Consider the following 7,914-nt stretch of genomic DNA (forward strand, 5'->3'; position numbering starts at 1 on the left):
TACAGTTTAGGTCACTCGTTCGCAACTTGGTGGTGTTGCAAAAAAATCTTAGGGGTCACAAAATGATTGACAGGATAGGAAAGCAGAGAAAACATCATTTTTCTGCACCAAATAATGTTTTTATGCCTCCATGTCGGCAACAGCCGCAGCTGGAGGCACAACGTTTTCCATCCATCTGTCCCATTCTCATAAACGTAATTCTTAGTAACGCCTTCAGAGAGTTTCTTCAAATTTCATACAAACGTTCACTTGGACTCGAGGATGAACTGATTACATTTTGTTTGTCAAAGGTCAAAGGTCAAACACGTTTTTTGGCCATAACTCAAGAATTCGTTGGTTAATTATGACACAATTTCACACAAATGTCTAATAGGATGAAATACTGAAGCGATGGCATTTTATATCCACACGGTTAAAGGTCAACCTCACTGTGACATCATAATGGTCTGCAAAAACACTTCTGGCCATTATTCAACACTGTAACTCAAGATGTGGAGATTGTGACCATATTTCCTGCAATGTGACTGGCTGGTGGAGGCGTACAATCACAAGATGGTTAAATTTATTTTTCCTCTAACCTCGGCTATTCAGTGGATAACTGGATAATTTTAATGTTTACTTGAACGACAGGAAGACAATGCAATGATGGCAAACTGACATATTGTAGCTTCATATTAAGGTCAAATGGCAGAAATGTTCAGGAATCTCCAGTGAAGATTATGTTTGGGTTTTTAGGTAAAAAGCAAGAAATTATGAGTCATTGCTTCCAGCACACAAGATCACATAAGCTGGTTTTATACTATTTGAAATGTCAGATGCAGAAAGGAGACCAAGATGTTTTTCTCAAGAGCTGACAGACCAAACTTGAGGTAAGACAAGGGACTACTGGACATAACTTTACATGGAGAGGAAAAGGAAAGGGGAACAGATGATTTCTGTTTAAAAATGTAAACCTTTATAATAAAAGCTATGTCAAGATTTGTTGTGTGGAGTTTATTTTGGGCCCTTTGTGTCTCTACTGGTCAAAAATATCTCAAAGCACCTTTAACCTATGAATGTTTCTAAAATCTCTTTTTGCCTCAATGAACATTTCCATGTTTCATGTTCTAGGCACTCAAAGTATAAACACAAGAGCTTTAAGCAATGTCCAGTAAAATAAAAGCCTCTAGTAGCATGAACATCGTGTTATGCATGTTAAAAACAAATAATTAAACAAACCATATAAATGGCCAAACAAGCATGAAGCATGAAGAAGAATTGGCAACAGATGGACTTCTCCCCAATGCAGTGACATGCTGTGAAATGCACATCAACCCTGCAATTAGTTAGTTGAACTCTTATACCACACACACACTCTCTCTCTCTCTCTCTCTCTCTCTCTCTCTCTCTCGCTCTCTCTCTCTCTCTCTCTCTCTCTCTCTCTCTCTCTCTCTCGCTGTCTCTCGCTCTCATGCATTCTTGATCTGTTTATGGTTTGCAAGTGACACTGAGGGCCATTTGCTGACCTACATAGAGTGCAGTGTTTGAGTAGCTCTTAGCGGGAACGTTGCGTCCAGATGCCCTTCTCTCCGGTCTGGAGTGAAAATAGGTCGGAGGTCAGGGGACACCAATGAAAGAGGAGGACTCACACAATCAGCAACAGGCTCAATGGAGAAGAACAAAAAGCCTGGGCTGCCTGTTTATGCCTTGTTTGCATCGTGCTCGGCTTGTCTGTAGGCACACTTTAGACACTGTGGGCGTGAACCCTCAGATCCATACACAGAATCCGTGTGGTGGGTGAGAGAGCAGTAAAGCTGAGTGTTTCAGTCATGGCGGCTATAAGCCTTAGAAACGTTCATTAGTAAGTAATGTGAAGGTCTGAGTGCTTTCTAAAGGTATTAGGATGCCTACTGCTGGCTGAAGACTAGCATTGTGTTCCATATTCACACTACATGCTAATTCTATGCAGCTTTTACAGTACGTTCACACTTGAAAAGTGACATAATGAAGTGCACTCAGGGATGTCAGCATGCATACTAAATGTCTTTGATTTATCACTATTGGTCCACAATATTATTGACAAAAGAAAATGAAGCAGCTGAGTTGGAAAAAAAAAACTGTTCACATCAGGCTCTGAATTGTAATTCCATGCTGCAAATTTAGGGAATCTCTGACAGCTGCAATACCCCCCACTTCGTGAAAACAACTACAGCATCAAAATACAAACCCGTGGCAACATGGCTGCAAATGCTAGAGGTTACATCTAGAATTCAATATTAACACTATGACAATAAATTCAGCAAATTTAAAAGAGTTACACGTATTAACAAACCACTCCAAATATGTTACATGGCAAACCGGGGGGCTAGCAGCTAATTGAAGCTAGTAAATGGTGTGACTACAAGGCTAGCAGTGAGGTAGCTCTGCAAAAATGTTCACAAGGTGGAATAACAGGTTTTCCTCCCATTCTGCAAACATTGCATGGATGCAGCATTAGTCTGTTTTAGAAAGATGAAATGAATCTTTTCCTATAAGAACAGAACAGAAAACTGCACTGATTTCCTGTTGCTAACTGTAATACTTACAGTATTATACTAAATGTTAAAAAAAATGTATAAAAACCTGCATAGTAGGGAACTGGGACACAACCAAGACCAGAGCAAATCAAGACCCTGACAGGCAACAAGCAGTTTATGGTTTTTTGGGGGATTTTTTTTCTCAAGGCGCTTGGAACAGATGAGGAGAGATTGTGATCAATCTGCAGGAGCTCTGTTCCTATAGCCTACTGTTCAAGACATATAGTCATTGTTTGTGTTTGAGCACAGCGTGCACACAATGTCCACAGATGAAATTCTTTAAATGTTTGTAGAATAAAAAGAAAATCATATAAACAAGAGAGTCAATCAGCATCTAACTGAGGCTTGAAAAAATACTGTGATACATATCAGGCATTGGTGATCATCTGTAAGCCACAACAAGCAAGGAAAAACTATTCCCCTAGGATTACATTATACTGTTGTGGGTTTTATAGGTAGATGTCATGAAAGAAACAATCTGTAAAGATTCTCAGTCGTTCAGGTTATCCAAGAAAAGTTTAATTGAGTGCGACTGGACTTGGTTGTAGATACCACACAGAGGCTGAATGCCTGGGCCTCCTCACCAGTCAGTCAGAACTGAAGAAGCCTCTTGGATGAGACGTGAAAGGTCTTCAAGTATCTACAACCTTCTCATTTATTTGTTTAATCTTTGAAGATCATTGAGGTTTCCCTCACTTGCAAACCCTTTTGGTTTGATAGAGTTTGGTTTGCTATATTTGGATTCTTTTTAGTTCATTTTTTCTTTGAGTATAGGTAAAATCATGGTAATAATTTACAAGTCACATGTGGTCACCCTCTTGTGACACCAAAAAGTGGTCGTATGGAAAGAGCAGGATAGCTGGGGAGTTTTTCTAGCTGACAAAGAGAAAGATCCACAAAGCTGCACTGCATTTTGGTCTAATGAGGCTACTGCTGTTAGGAAAATAGTTTATCTCTGGCTCCTCTAGTGACTTTCTCTCTGTCTGATTACTGATTGTTTCTCCGAAGAAAGAAAATCTTTGCTTTTTGAAATTGAGTTTTTCAAATCATTGTTACGATGAATTTCTTTCCTGTTAATAATAACCCACGAAACTCACTGTAATTGTTTTATTATCGTGTCTAACCTTCAGTGTGCCAAGTGGATATTTTACATAGTTTGCGGGGCTGCAAAAGAGTAAAGCAGAAAAACACTGAGGGTCTGTGTGATACAGTAATTGAGTGTCACATGTCAGTGCATTTGCAGGAATGTTTCTCATGCATTACCGTCCTTACCATTGCTCCCATGTGTCGCAGTCACGTGAGCGTTTTGGCAATTGGCACCGGTTCATTTTCCACTTTTCCCTCTCTAATGCTCCTGGCTTGACATGCTGGCAGGCAGCACAACAGTTTGTTGCCATCCACAGAGCATCACGAACCGAGACGCTGAACCCCAACTTTCCCCCAGGGATCCAACTTGATTGCAATTTTGTATCAGGGATGGAAAGTCCTGTGGGTTTTGTGTTGGTGGCAACTGTTGGCAAGACTGCAGAGACTTGGCACACAAATATCAAATAAAAAAAAAGAGGGTAGGAGGCCAAGATGCAACACAAGCCACCAGTGCTATTTACTTTAATAGTGTTTCCCTCTCTGCTGGAAAACAGATGACAGTTAACAGTACACAACTGGAGATCACCAGAGCATTTATAACCACAATCTCATGATAATTCATCATGCAACTTTTGTTACACAGTATATTGTTATTTTGTCTTGTGTTTACCAAAAGCATGGTGATGTAAACCAGTCCTCTTCAAGGTATTTGGTCACTCAGAACTCTTCATATGTGATCTGTGTTTCAGCTGATGGCTGCTCAGTGCTGCTGGGTTGGACAAGAACCGCCGAACAGGAGGCAGGACAGTTTAAGAACCTGGGTGGAGCACCACTGCCATCTGGAGGTCAGGACGGGTCACCACATATCAGTGTTTCACCAATAAAGTGCTTTCAGAAGACATGTGGGGGGGAGGGTTTATAATGCTTTATAATAACACATCAATGTCTGACCCATTTTTCATGTTTATTCTTATGTTTATTAAGCTGCATACAGCTTTGCAAGACTGTACAGGTTTTTTTTACATGCCATTGTAGAAAAAGCACAGTTGTTACTAATAACACTCACAATGATCAAGGTGGCCCAATAAGCCATGACCATGAGCCAACATGTACAACAGCAGGACCCTGAGACTGAAGCTGCTAAATTCAATTAATTAGATTATTTACATGTGTGCTTTCCTACTGTGATGTTTTAAAATGTCAACTCTGTGTTGAGAGAATAATATTCAGTGAGAAGCACCTGGGAGAGTTTCTGGCTCGTTCTGCTGCTGATGCCCTGTGGCTGATGTCTTAATAATATGGCAGTGGACTGCTTTCTGATGTCAGCTCTCATTACACTTGAAAGCATGTATATCTGTCAAAACATGTCAGTCATATATCTGCAGCTCATCTTATTTGACACATTGATCTGATGATGACCTTGGCCTGATTTGAGAAATTAGCTCTGAAAGACTCAACCTAAAAGTATAACTGAGGCACTAATTTGTAATTTTTAATTGTTCCAATAATTCATATTAATCTGTTCATTTAATTTTCAGCAAGATGCTAATTTCCCAAAATGACAATTCCTTTAAATAACAATTAAAATATACACTATTAAAATATAATGTAAGATAAATTAGTTAAAAACTGATAAAAGTGTCATTTTATGTTTTTGGTTCATTTCCTGTTTTATTTTGTAGGAGGTTTGCTCGTGTGTATTGCTCCCTGCCTCCCTTGTGTGTTTAAGTCTCTGTCTTCTTTTTCTCCTGTTTGGATTTTTAGTTCCCAGCAGTTCCACCAACTTTTTCTTTTTCATCATTAAAACACCCTTTTCTCACCCATACCCATTTTGGTTTTCTGCATTCTTTGTCCTGTTTCCTCCAAAACCCTCACAAAAGCCTCCATCCAACCTTGTGGAGTTCTCAGAGCAGAACTGACAGTGCAGAAACAAGACAAGGCCATCCAGCTATTGAATAATAACAGTGGTGGATGAATTATTATTTGCTTAAATGGTTACATTCAATGTTGAAATTATATTTGGTTTTAGGACATAGCATACATTTTTTAAAATTGTGCCTTGGAGCTTACATTTCATTTCATTGCATACATTTAGAAATCACATTACACGGCTCCACCAGTTCAAGGTCAGACTGAAAATTTGAATTTATTCTTTTCATGTAAAACCTGTTGGTTTTAATCTGTGTCCGTAGACGTCAGAGAGACAAGGCACTGAAAAACGAGTACAAAGAGAACCCATGCCAAGCTGTATCTGTAAAGCTTGAACAATTTCAAACGAGATTAATCTTCACCAGTTCTGACATTAGCTTTGAAGTTCGTCAAAGTCACCACAGAGACCAGTTCATTTAACTCACCTCAGTCATCTTTTCAAACCAATTAGGGCAAGAAATTAAAATTAAAATTAACCCTGACACATCAGATCATGTTGTTGTATTTCAGGCAAACATTTTCAGGATTTCAGGAAAAAAAGTTGTAGTATGCACATTATCCACTGGAGACCGCTATATCCTTTTCAAAGCAGGTGACAAAGTCCGTCACTCCTGCCAATGACTGGTCTCTCTCCCAGAGCCACTCAGAGCAACTCCACCACCCTTCAACCCTTTAGCTTTGTGTGTAGGTGCTCATCTATGCAGTGAGCTAAACACACTTCCAATAAAGGTTGAAGACAAGGGGCTGGCCTCTAAAGTCTTTACAGGAAGCAACAGTAATATTGCGAAAACAGCACTGGAAGAAACACCAATTCAATGATAGCAATGTTACAAACCGGAAAAGATGAGATGTTATAAACAAGAGGGAGAGAAAGGGGATGGTAAGAATCAAAGAGCACAGGAACAAGAAAACTGTGGCTATTTATTGTTAACTGCCAAATCAGTTACACTCTTCATGTGAGGAAGAACCCTAACCCAACAACTTTAAGTCCACATAGCAAGTACAACACAACAATTAATCTAAAGAACATCCAAGTGGGAGTCCACAAGAGGGAAAGAAAAAAAATGAAAATATTAAAATACACCAAACACCAACAGTAACTCGTGTAACATTATGAGTTGTATAAAATGTTGCATTGGCAACACATTAAGACAGCTAGCTTGGTTAGCAATAAACTTGTAGAAAAACTAATCTACACCTCAAATTGCAAACAACAGACACAAACAGCTGTCAGAAAGTGAGTAATGACAGATAAAGAACAACCAAGTGCATTTAAAGAGGATAATGAGAAGACAGTGAGAGGGAAGGAGATGCTTATCGATATTTGTTTGGGTATAGATCTGACAAAATGTTGGGTACTCCAGCCATCATCTCAGCTTATCTAGCTCCACTACAGTGTAAAACATAGGTAAGAGTTACTATATATCAGAAACCATTTCACACCACCGTTAAAGCATCATAGAGCAGACCCTCAACAGCATGACCCTGTAACTGGTTCCAAAGCCACTAATTTGCAGCTCCTTTCCTGTGAGAAGCTTTTCTTGAATTATAGCCCTTGACCTGTCTTTCAAAATAAAGGAACATGGCATCGAAATGCATTTGTATCTGAATGTAAGCATTGAGGTAGGTCACCATCTCAATAACTGGTGATTTCTGTGTCTCTGATGTGATCCCAGCACCTCATTACTCTCCAGTAAAATGGAAACATTTTGAAGATACTTTTCATTTACTTTAAATGCATTTACTTCATTCCATCTGAAAGTATCCTAAGACAGCTAATGGCTAGCGTGGTTAGCATTCAAATGATTACAGAAAAACCAATTCAACATATGAAATGTCACAAAATTAGCTGGTAATGTTCCAACAAGGCCATTTAGAGGATGGATAAGTGGTCGCACATCTGGCAAATGGTGGATGTAACAATATCATTTGAACTGCTACAGAACTGTGCCATGTGGAAGTTGCCACTAGCAACATAATAATAATAATCATCCGTCCACGCATCCTTTATCTATACCACTTATCACAGAGTCACAGGGGGGCTGGAGCCAATCCCAGCTGATATTGGACAAGGGCAGGGTACACCCTGGACAGGACGCCAGTCTATCACAGGGCTGACATATAGAAACAGACAACCAGCGATTCACATTCACACCTGTGGGCAAAATACGCTCTCAAAAATACTGTGTCTTTAAACTGAAAAGCAACCTGATCTGGCTGTTAGAGTATTTTAAATTCTTTTATGGTGTGCCACTGGAAAAGGTCAAATAAAGTATAACATGTTGTATTAATGCACATGGGCACTGTCTCTGATTGTTGATGGAAAACATAGGATTGGATATTC

Source organism: Trachinotus anak, unplaced genomic scaffold (genome assembly GCF_046630095.1).
Source record: "Trachinotus anak isolate AG129_WGS33_773 ecotype Australia unplaced genomic scaffold, CSIRO_AGI_Tana_v1 ptg000013l, whole genome shotgun sequence".
Classification (NCBI taxonomy): Eukaryota; Metazoa; Chordata; class Actinopteri; order Carangiformes; family Carangidae; genus Trachinotus; species Trachinotus anak.